The 12880-nt window shown below is 38.8% G+C and overlaps 1 long non-coding RNA gene across 1 annotated transcript; it reads left to right on the forward strand.

Moving 5' to 3' along the window:
* Nucleotides 1–4523: 4523 nt before the first annotated feature.
* On the forward strand, nucleotides 4524–8638 carry LOC308083972. The gene is made up of 4 exons (XR_013933028.1): nucleotides 4524–4711; nucleotides 5588–5664; nucleotides 6602–6645; nucleotides 8227–8638. It is a non-coding gene; the product is annotated as an uncharacterized lncRNA (long non-coding RNA).
* Nucleotides 8639–12880: the final 4242 nt, after the last annotated feature.

A 12880-nucleotide genomic window follows, 5' to 3' on the forward strand; every position in this document is an offset into this window, starting at 1 on the left:
ACTGTAAGGGTCCATTTGGTGGCCACTGGAATATTTTATCTTAAGTATTTTGCATTTATATCTTCATCTCCCCCCCTTTACAGGTTTCTTTGTCATTCATTACCTTCCTTCCAGTGAGTACCAACAACTTAAAACACAATAACACAAGCACACATTTTTAACTCCCAACTAATACATGACAGAAATTGGAATAATGTGTGTTCAGTGTTGGACAAACTAAACAAATGTAGCACTCTATTCTACTAAGTTATTCTTTATTAAAGCTCTCTTACAAAATAAGTAGCTACACTTCTATTTGACTCTGAGTGATTGAATTAAACACAGAACTGTAAATGCTACAACTGGATGCACGTGGATAATTCTCTATGAATACCAACTGTACTCAACTCATTTGGTGTGCTGTTGAAGATGTATTGATGTAGCTTTTGTCAAGCTGGTGAAGAAAATAGATAGAAACTTGAAAGCTACATCATTCTGAAAAAAGTTGTAAAGCTTTTGAATGCCAGACTTTCACTTACATATATGTTTAATTAAAACATTTGAGTACTTTTTTCCACCACTGGTTCTACACACCCTGCTTTCAAGTTTAGTCCCATTGTCATACAAAGTGTTTTGTTTTGTGCAGCCATAGTTCTGCAACCTGTTAAGTACTGGGAGCTGATGGTACTGTAGGTGTTGCACGCTATACGAGCGAAATCAAATAACATAATTTATTTTATTTATTATTATTTTCTAATCAAACTGATCCCAATCCTATGTTTTTTGTTTTGATCCAGATTACAATTTGAGTAGGTTTTCCTGATCTGATCAGATATCAGAGTGCTCCCAATCCTGTTTTTTGGTTTTGAACTACCCAAAATCCAATCTAGATGGGGATTAAAAGTTTTGAACTTAATGAGAATTAACACTTTACCCAATTTTATTGTAGGGTTTTATTTTAATAGCTGATTTAAAAGCTCACAACACATTGCTATGTAACATGTTGTGAGCTTGAAGGTCTGCTATTTCTGAATAGCAAATGAATATAATTTGGGGTCCTTGACATTAAACATTTACAGTGCCACAGCCATAAGAGTGTATTTGGTTCCTTCTGTACATTCTTAAAATTATTATGAATAAACACATTGTGTAAAATTCTGGTTATTTTCTTTGTCTCAACAGTTCCAAAAATGACACTACCAAAGACAAAGACGTGTCCCAAATGCCAAGCCGAGATGGAGGCCAGGAGGATGTCCTGTGGGACATGTTTTTCACTACAACCAAAACAAAAAAAAGCAGTGGCTGCAAAAGTACTGAAGTATGGCCCAGAGTGGGCCAAGAAACAATTTAAAGGCAACAATCTCTGTCGCCAAGTGGACAATGCAATATGTGCAGTAAGTAAAACTATATGTAGATCCTTCTAAAAATCATGTAAAAGTTGAAAGAAAATATATATTTTTATCTTGATTATTATATCAATACAGCTCATGAATAAATCTCAAACTATTATAATATTACATAAGACCAATCATATAAATAATTTATAATATAGAAATGTCAACCATCTTCAAGGTATGTTAATTTATGGACTCAATACTTGATCTTGGTTACTTTTGAACAAATTTCTATCAATGTGTTATGGCATGGAGGTGATCAGCCTGTGGTACTGCTGAGTGTTATGGGAGCCCAGGTTTTCTTTGATAGCAGTCTTTAGCTTGTCTGGTGTCTCATCTTCCTGTTGACAATACAACATAGATTCACTATGGACTGGAGGTCAGGCCAGTTGGCTGGTCAGTCAAGCACAGTAAAACCATGGTTAGTTTCCTATTATACTTTAGCTATTAAAAAATAGCTGATCTACAAACTCAGTGTTGTATTGTGACGCATTGTGACCTTTGTGCATCGTCAAAGTATAAATATAGTTTTATTATATACAGTTTCTTTCTTAGTGATCTTTTATCCATCTTGGACCCATCTGTCTGATGTGGCTGTTTTAACCCATTCAGACTGGGATAACCTATGTTATACGTTTCAATCTGAGTCTACATCATATCAAATTCTTGAGCTCCATTTATACTTCGCCATATGACGGAGTTGGATGCCAAAAATAGCACATCTGCTATTTTCCAGCATAGGACGTGTCACACAGTGAAGTATAAACATGGCTTTGTTTTTAGAATCAGCCTAAGGTCTAAATGGGTTAACATAATTATATGATTATATGACTATCATAATCTGACAATCAGGTCAAAAAGGGTAAGGGTTGCAGGAGGTTAATCTACCACTGGTGTAAACATGTTCTCCATAACGTATACATTTTCTTATTTTCAATGTTTTGAATTGATCATATGTGGAAGCCATTTCTGTCTATAAACTTTGATAAAGAGCGAAGTTGTGTTGTCTGTCAGATAATACATAATTGACATATGGCCTTACATGGGAATAAGCATTGAGGTACAGCCATGTTGCTTCTAAGATAATCATCTAAATTTGACAGGTTGCATTTTCAATAATCCAGTGGTTTTAACTTATGTGTGCCAAATGCTTTTCTTAATTTCAGATGGCGAAACTTGGGGCTTTGGGCTTAAAGCCCATCCTATTTTTTGCCTACCCAACCCGTCGAGGACAGAAGTTGGTGGCCGACCTCATTCAACACTTTCCTTTTGGTGAGGAGTACAATGTCGTGCTTCAGACAATGAAAACTGCATACGAGTATCTCCTGACTAAGTGTAAGAATACGTTAATTTGTCCTTATTTTTTTGTAAGTGTAAGAACACACACACCCACACACACACTTTTAAAATTATTTATTTTCTTCAGAATTTTTAATTACAATTTTCGTATGTTTGTTAAAGGTAGGGTAAGTGATTTGCAATTATTCAAATAATTGCAAAATGGGTCTATGTTCTGATAGTGCTCGTTACTATAGAGTGTCCTGTCCATATAAAAAGTCTCCATGTCTCTCCAGCTCTTTATAAAACAGAAAATGTATTTTGTAGTTTTTCTTTTCTTTTTTGTAGTTTAATTTCCAATTTTATCCAACCAGGACAGAGAACTCAATCAGGATATAGATTAAACAAGTGAAATTGGAAGTGATGACACTAAGAAATGAGCAGACAAAATTTTAACTGGAACACTATACAAATTAAGCTTAAAAATGGGTACTTTCTCCTGATTGGCTGAGATTTTGACACCTACCGAAAAATGTATTTTCTGTTTATTAAAGAGCTGGAGAGACAGGGAGACATCTGTTACTGAACAAACACTCTATAGCAATGATTACTATCAGAATATAGTATTTTAACCTTTTAACAAAATACTTTTTGTTTTAACCAAAAAATATCACTTACCCTACCTTTAATAATAAATAAAAGATTACTTTTAATAAAATTAATATAATCGTGTTAATTGACTAATCACAGCAACCACACCAGACCAGTCCTCACTGGTTGAGGATGAGGCAGCTGAGGAGGAAGTGGTTGCTGAGGAGGAAGTGGTTGCTGGTGCTGATGAGGAGGATCAGGATACAAATGAGAGGTAACTCCATCAGTCTTAAGGACATAGCACACAGGATGCATGCGGACGCATGCATTTATTTTAGGTTGGCTCAGACAGGGTGCGTTTTTCCGTGCGAATAATCGCATCCTGTGTGCAATGGCCTTCATAGTGTCCCCCCCCCCCCCCCCCCCAGCTGTCTGCTTATTACATGGTCTTAGCTAGGTAGGTAGGTACTTTATTCTTCCCCGAGGGGAAAGGCAGCTCTCATAGAGACATCAATAAAAACACATTTGATGGAAAAAAATGAAGAATAAATAAATAGGCATCTAAGCATCGTTAACCTACAATATTAAGAAGACAGACCAAACACTACTCAAGAGTATGATGGCTTGCATCCCACATCCCCCATCCTAATCAGCCTGATCAAGCCAACAACAGGTGGTTCTGTTTGCACCACTTGACAAAGCTGTTCACCAGTCCTCTGTACTCCATCTCTTAACCTCCACTGACACATGCCACAATAGCTGAATCATATTCTGCATATTTCTGCAAAGGACAAGTTGCTGGACTTATATACTTGGCTGTCCTGTATATTGCTATTCTGTGTTAAATGTTTGTTTTTATGTGAATATAAATGAATGTGTTAGTGTAATCCACATGGGCTTTTAATTTTTTTTATTTTATTTGTTTTTAATTGCTCATACATGTTTTGTGTTCTATTCCAGTCCCACCAATGAACCGATCATCATACTTCAACTTGTTGAAGTATTCCCCTCTACAAGTGACCCGTCTCCTCTCTGTACTCCCTCTACGACTGACCCGTCTCCTCCTCTCTCTACTCCCTCAACGACTGACCCGTCTCCTCCTCTCTCTACGACTGACCCGTCTCCTCCTCTCTCTACGACTGACCCGTCTCCTCCTCTCTCTACGACTGACCCGTCTCCTCCTCTCTCTACGACTGACCCGTCTCCTCCTCTCTCTACTCCCTCTATGACTGACCCGTCTCCTACTCCCTCTATGACTGACCCGTCTCCTCCTCTCTCTACACCCTGTACCACTGATCCTTCTCCTCATCCATCTACCACTGACCCTTCTCCTCATCCATCTACCCCCTCTGTCTGTCCTCCCACCCGGTCCCTCCGGAAGAGAGGGAGAGGGAAGATGCCAGAGGATGGGAATGGGAAAAAGCCAGAGGATGGGAAAAGGAAGAAGAAAGAGGAGAAGAAGAAAGATGGTTATTGTAACCCTAGCATTCTGGGACTAATATTGAGGAAAAAATAGCAGATCTACAAGCTCTCATTTCTGTGCATGTCTTAACCCATTTAGATCAAAGGGTGATTCAAAAAATGCCTTCTAAAGCCTTGTTTAATGTTTATACTTAACCGTGCAACATGTCCTATGTGGGGGAAATGACAGATAAGACACACTGTGAGCTTGCAGATCTGGTATTTTCTGCATCCAAGTCTGTCATATGTTGAAGTATAAATGAGGCTTTAAGAGTTTCAGAAATGAATGACTTAGACTTGTTCACAGATAACAACATATAGGTTATCCCGGTCTGAATGGGTGGTGTACATTCAGTGAAGTTAGCCGAACTACAAGCTTATTGTCAGCGAAGATTTGTAGTGTAGAGTGGCAACAGGAGGGGGCTTAGTATAGAGCACTTTGGAATCAACTAAGTATAGGGTTAAAGTGGTTAGCCACTTAAACCCTATATGCTTTGTTGACTGGAGTCCCACAGGGATTTGTACTTGTTCCCTCTACACCCAATCACTACAGCATCACTACAGACACACAGAGATTTGGCTAATTTGCCCAATTTTTGTCCACAGCTAGGCGCTTATCTTGTGCTTGTTGTGACTCAGGCATAGTTCTACAACTTACAGCATTACCCCACATTGTCATTGTTTTATAGTAAGACATTATGATTTCACGTGAAGCTTGACCAATCATGGAGACACCACCCTTTTCCCCTCTCGGCCCCTCTTTGATTGGCTACGGGCATAAACACGGATACATGGAGATTTGGCTAATTTATAGATGGATGTAAAATACTGCAGATATTTACAAAGCATCATGGCTTAATGAACTTGTCTTTTCATCCTTTAAGGTTGCAAGAAATGTTCCCAGATAAAAAGGTCCCAGGTCTTCCCATATAAGGAGATAACAGGGAGAAGGACAAATGAGGTAAAAAAAAATATATATATATATATATATATAGAACCCTCTCTGTCTGTGTGTCGCTCTCTCTCTGTACACACACACACACACACACACACACATACACATACATACATACATACATACATACATACATACATACATACATACATACATACATACATACATACATATAGGCTACATACACACACACATAGGGGACATTTCTGTTTGGTCGATTAGTGCTCTATTGTAACAAAGGTTCTCGGCAATAACTGTTATACCGTTGGGACGCATGTTTATTTACCATTTAAATGGTTCCCCATTTGTAGTGAAGATGCAATTATGGGATGAGCATATATGGGTTGTGGCCACTAAAATGTGACAAATCAGTCAGGGGGTCAGGGTTCCTACAAGGGTTTATTAAAACAACCCACTGTTACAGTAAGTTAACATCGCGTCACCAGGCTTTCTGCTTTTCAATAGTGTGAGGAACTGTGAGGTCATTTTACTGCTCAGCGCTCAGATCCTGTTCAGACTACTTTAACCAGTAATTTGCACAAACCAGTTCTACACAAAGAGAGGCCGTTTCCGTATCCGCTCTAGACTCCAAAAAGTCCTGATTCCATGGCACATCACAATGGTTTGATGTGCAGATGGCGATTTAATAGACATCGTCCAAGCCTAATAGCCTCACAGTGTATAGATACAGGAAGCAGGGAGAGTATGGGAGCAAAGGTCTGACCTGCCCAGGAATCAACCTGGGGACTCAGTGTCAGGCGGTAGTATTTCCCATAACCACTTGGCCATCGGCCCCACAGAACCATGTTAATTTGTATATTTGGCTTAAGGCTGATCATGGCTGAGACAAGCAAAGGTACTAAAAATAATGGTATACCTTACCCAGTGATTTCTTATACTGTGTGTGTGTGTGTGTGTGTGTGTGTGTGTGTGTTTTTTTTAGGGCCAAAAAGAAGTGTTGGTGCGTTGGGCGCCTTGCCCTGCATGGTAAGACATTTTTGATATTATTCAATTTACACTATTTGCCCTACCAGAGGCAGTAGTTTCTGGTTGATCCCACAATTCTTTCTTCCCTCTGAAATTTGCCTTACTATTTAGGAAGGTTTCACCTCATCTTTGTGGTGTTGCAGACCTGCTGATGGCCCACATTTTCACATCAAAGTACGCTGGTACAACGTGTCCAGTTAAAGTAGGCAAAATAAAAAGCTGACGAAAGCTGACGACCTAACTTCCAGGTGCTTTTATCTCTCTCCCTCACTCTCTGCTGTGTGCAGCTGTGTGCTGTTCAGCGTAGAGCTTAAGATTTCAGCCCGAGGCCAATGTGACCCGACAGGTCTGCGCGGCGAGGGCTGGGCCGGGCCCAATTGGTCACTTATTTGTCGGGCATTGGGTTGGGTCGTTTTTTTTATCAGGCAGGCAAACGCAGCGCGGCATCATGATGTCTCTGTGACTGTGTAAGCTGCGCTCATAACTTTATGGCTGTGAGTTATGAGCTACTTGACACAGTTGAGCATGTGTGACTGTGCGCTGTGGCGCAACTTGACACAGTTGAGCGTGTGTGTGTGGTGGCCGCTGTGGCATGTGCGTGCGTGCGTGCGTGCGTGCATGCATGCAGTGCCCAAGCGGAGCGGAGGACATTGTTGAAACCGTCCACGGTCACTTTTGTATATCCTAATAATATTATAGACGTGTGAACTTAGTAGCTATAATAGCCTGTACGCCTGTTTCCTGATTTAGCGGCAGCCGTCAGCCGTGTTCTCCAGCGAGGCTCCGATGTTTATTTGTTCCTTAATTAGGACGGTGCTTGCTACAAGCTGTTTTTTTATATATATATAAATACAGTTGGAAAAGGGTAGAATGACTCTGTTCTTCGAATCACCAATATGTAATTATAAAAATAAAAGGCTGCATGCAACAATTATACTTCTTTAGAATGTCTTTAGGCCCGATTAAAGCTCTAGCTCAGCGTATGGGTTTGATTGGCAGCTGCAGTCCACCGGCCTCAGCAGTTTGATTGGAAGCTTCTGTGTAACTTGCTTGTACAGCCTGAATGTACAGGAAGGTTACAAACTTCAGATTGTTGGATTCTAGTAATTAATGACTGTTAGTTGACTAATGTTGTTAATGACTTCTCTTTCAGACTTCAGATATGGACTGTTTGTCACCAGTACAAGAGTAAATTGTTTTATGAGGAACTAATCTAAATTCACATCAGTCAAAATAATGACATTACCAGAAATTTAGGCTGGATTTGTCAAAGTGGAATGTTAGCCGCTATGCTGCTTGTCTTATCTTTTTTACATGTAGGCATTAGGAAATCGACATGCATGTGCATTAGGGCTGCATGATACTGATGCAAACACTTTTCCCCCATGACACCAAATCTCTTCACCAAAAATTGATGATCTACAAACTCACGTCACGTATCAGTGCGAGGCATTGTGAGGTTGTAGATCTTCTCTTTTCTTAGAATGTTTCAGGTGGTTAATATAAAAGGTGTCCCGGTGCCCCTTTTGAAGACCCATGCGCTAAATGAATTCCTCTAAATAATGTATTTATACTTTACAGTGACAGAATCTGGGACGACACATGGGAACCAGCCAACAAATTTCCAGAGGACATCCAGTAACCTCACGCCTAAAGGGTACGGTCAGATTAAAGTATGGCTGCCAGCTGATAACCCTCCCCGTATCCGCCTTCGTCTCACCTGATTGGACAGAGTTGGAAAACCAGCATCTACTTTGAATCCACTACATCTCATCTCAGAGGCCAATATTGTACTTTTACTTTGTGTTAAGTTATTTTGGAGATTTTGTTTATTAGAAAACATACATTAACCACTTCAGCCTTATTTCGGCCATTTGAAAATAGTCGATCTACAAGCTCACAATGGGTTGCGATGCGACGCATTGTGAGCTTGTAGATCTGCTATTTTCAAATTACATTTGGAAACTTGAAATGGGACATTCTGCAAGATGAGCACTTTAGTTTTGGAATACATGCCAATGCTTTTTTTTGCACTAAGTATATTTCTACATTGCTGTATTGATACTTTTACTTAAAGGGCAAGACCACTTTGGTAGAGGTTTGGGTTGTGTAGTTACCTTGCCATGATGTAACTCCAAAGGTGGGCAAGAAATAAAAAATAATTGCTCTATTGATTAGAAATTGATAATTCTAAATATGCTCCCCATTGACTTACATTGTATGGTAAAACAGCTCTCAAAGTCACTATTTTAGCACGTAAACGAACGCAAACAAAGTTGATTCAGACAATATAGAACATCACCAAACCCAGTACTGTTTTTTTTTTTAAATAAAAATGTCAACTTCCTGTTGATTTTGCCATTTTTAATAAGTAGAAAACCTGGACTGGATCCGCGGATCCATATCTTCAAATAGTAAAGTCAACAGGAAGTTGACATTTTTATTAAAAAAACAAACGGTACAGGGTTTGGTGATGCTCTATATTGTCTGAATCAGCTTTGTTTGTGTTCATTTATGTGCTAAAAGAGTGACTTTGAGAGCTGTTTTACCATACAATGTAAGTGAATGAGGAGCATATTTTTGAATTATCAATTTCTAATCAATGGAGCAATTATTTTTGATTTCTTGCCCACCTTTGGCGTTACATCATGGCAAGGTAACTACACAACCCAAACCTCTACCAAAGTGGTCTTACCCTTTAAGTGAAACATGTGAGTTCTTCCACTGCCCGGGAGGAAGTGGACTAAGAAGGAAGGGCTATATTTTGTTCTGTGCAATATTTTTTATTTGTTTCTTTCTTTGGTGTCATTAAAAGCCATTTGCACTTTGAATGTTGTGTTTCTTCCAAGATGTCAATCTATACCGATCAACAGTGATATTAACTGTCTTTTGTCAATGAATGAATGTATCCTAGATATACTGGATATGATATGAGCCAGATACTGTATGTAGCCAATACAGTGTCAGCTGCAGATAGACTATACAACTGTATGGACAGTTAAATGAATAATTATGTAACGTACGGTAAATAGCAACTATGAGCAATATATAGGCTACCATCTGTCTGCAGTGAAATAGTTGACAGGTGACTATCCTGGTGCTGTAGTGTATCACCTGTTAGCACGTGTAAATGCCAGTCATTATTCAGGCTCATTATCCAAGAGAACAACATATGTTTTATAAAATGAAAAGAAGGTGATGCAAGTAAATACACACTTTTAATAATACATCATTTGCCAACCATGGAAACAATGAGAATTTAAAGCCATACACCCAATAACTTAATGATTCAGACAATGATGATAGTTATCTATTAGAGGGTATGCATCATATGCCACTCATCTAGACTGTGGCAAAACCAAGCATCATGAAGCTGGAGTTTGGAAGCGCTTGGGTCCGTGTATTTTTCGGCCATTTGAATTCTAATTTTAGATTTGGTAAACGAAATTCGGAAAACGGTCCGTTTTCTAAATACTATTTAGAAATGGTTAAACAAAAAACAGTATTTGATAAATGAAATTCGGAAAACGGTTAGTATTCTAAATACTATTTAGAAATGGTTAAACAAAAAACAGAAATAGGTATTATATGACCTGATTCCCGATTTTCGTTGGTGTGGTTCTAAACAGAACGAGGAATTTAAAACAACAGTGCGCAACCCGTTCTGATTACTATGAACTCATTTTCATTTTTTTACTCAAGGCGCTGTGACCCGGAAGTCCTTCCCTCTGCCTGATAAATAGAGGCGTTGGCGCCGCCATCTTGTTCATTCATTCATTGAACTGCGTGGGTCAGGTAACTTATTAAACGGTGAAAATGGAAGGCGGCTACAGCTATGTTTTATACAGAGGGGATAAGCGGCGTACGGTATTGGAGGAGGACATGTTCGTGGAAAAGATTGCCATGATTTTCCAGGTACTTTAATTGTGTTTTATTAATACGTTTGTGCGTACTGTTGTTTACCTTAGCATAGCGTGTAGCTGTACACTAGCTAACGCCCTCAACCATAGCATGTAGCTGTACTAGCTAATGCTCTCGACCAGAGCTAGGTAGCATCTGTAATCTGTTAATATATATGTTAATGTTATCTTAAAAGCATAAAACTTGGTACATGTGTACAGTTTAAGGCCATGAACATTTTCTGGATTGGAGCTTTCACTGTTTCCGCCATAACCACGTTATGTATTTTGCATCATCTTCTAAACCTATATCTCCTAATATCACGTAATGACCGATGTCAACGCTGTGTTTTGATGGTCAATGATTACAATAAAATGGAATGTACAGGGGAATAGTCAGGGTTGCAGACATGCAAAAGTGTCACTTTTCAGCTACAGTCACCTTTTTGAACCCAAATAGGGCAATTGTGTGACACCTGACCCGAAAGAAAACAACATGTTGTCACCTTTTTCACCTCGGGGCTGTTTGCATGCCTGGGGTTGAGTGTAAGAACCCCCCCACCCACTACATATAAAATTGTGTTGCAGACAGATTAAACTTTATCATAGATTTCATAGATGGCTTCATAGACTTGTTTGACAGCACTGACATCACTGTTGTGTTAATTTTGTTTGTTTACAGTAACACTTTATTTTATACTAATGTGTTTGGAACCATCTTAATATGTATATTTCAGACATTTAACCATGTATAAACACACAATACATAGTAAATTTGACCATTGGCTCTGTACTGTCTGCTCTTTTTTTCCCCTTCACACCAAATCTCTTTGTTGTGAAGCCTGTAGATCTGCTAATTTTGGCAGAGGGATTTGTTGTCGACAGGGAAAAAACAATGTTACCCCCCAGAATAAGGTTCAAGTGGTTAATATAAAAGTTCTTTCACACAAACATTTGGTCCCCCTGTAGTAACTCTGAAGACCCCATAGGCATCCCAGACTCCCTGTTGAAGCCCCCTGCACTAGCCTATATGTCAAGAATACCCGATCTACAAGCTTACATTTAATTATTTTAAAAGGTTTCATTTTACATACCAGACAATAAGGATGAAGTAATCTTGAACTATAACAGATTTTTTATTTCACTAATTTGATTGTTATACTGTATGTTGTGTTGACATTATAACTTGCTTTTTACTGTTAAATTACAATGTTCTTTAAACGTTGATGGTATTTTTCATTCTGTCCAAACAGGTCAGTTCCAGTAATGTGTACATTACAGATGACACAAACACAACAATATTCGCAGACCGGTCAACAGGAAGTTTTCCGTCCATGAAGCTTGTACACCGTGGTCATTACGAGGTCCATGGAGATGCAGATCAGAGTGTGCTCCCTGCGAGCAGAGCCATACCCACACCCACTGCTGGTGTTCCTTTTGCCTTCATGCGTCGACCCTCTACTTCTGCTGCAGTTTCCACAGAAACACCACAAGCTTTGGTTGGAACTCCACGAGCCAGGGCCAAGAAGTTCCCAACAAAATCATCCAAGAGGTTAGTAGTTAAATGTACTGATCTATGCTGTGAAAATGTTATCTCTCATTCATATTAGTTTTGGTGTGAATTATTATTATTTTTTAAATGTATGTATTATTTTATGCCCAGGTCAATCAGTGTTGCAGAGGTTGTGAATGGCAAGCTGTTTAGTGCAAGGTCACTAGACATTCGCTTTGTAGAGGCTGATGCAACCGTTGAAGGAATGACAGCAAAGGTGATGGAGGAATTAGGCAGCAATGAACCAGTTACCCTGTTGGACAGCAAAGGAAATGAAATCATGGACTCCACGTGCTCAAGAAGTAAGTTGTATGATCAGACACATTCTTATAAATTGTGGTTTAAAATGAATGCCCTTTTCAAATATAGAAGTTAATACATATGTTCTGACTCCAAGGCCTAGTTTGGTGGGAATCCAACACCAGATTGATCTATGCCATGCCTGATGATCAGTTTGTGGAGTTCCAGAATGGAAGACGAGCAAAGGCCAGGTAATACATTATGTATTATTATTAATATGAATAAAACTTGATGATTTAAATTATTAGAATTGAAATGTGTACATCAACTTTTTTTTATTATATATAATTCTTTGTTTATAATCAGTTTTTTGGGTGATCATTAATGAAGTCATTATGATTTTCTCAGCATAATTTTAAACATGGAAAAATGTAAGTATCTCATAGGTTGACACTTTTAATAAAATATATAGAAAAGAGATTGTTCAGGTGCACCATTTGAAAAAAAGTATTGAATCCTTTCTTTTCTGTTCCACATTCAAGCC

The sequence above is a fragment of the Gymnoscopelus braueri genome (assembly GCF_963280865.1).
Source record: "Gymnoscopelus braueri genome assembly, chromosome: 1".
NCBI classification, from domain to species: Eukaryota; Metazoa; Chordata; class Actinopteri; order Myctophiformes; family Myctophidae; genus Gymnoscopelus; species Gymnoscopelus braueri.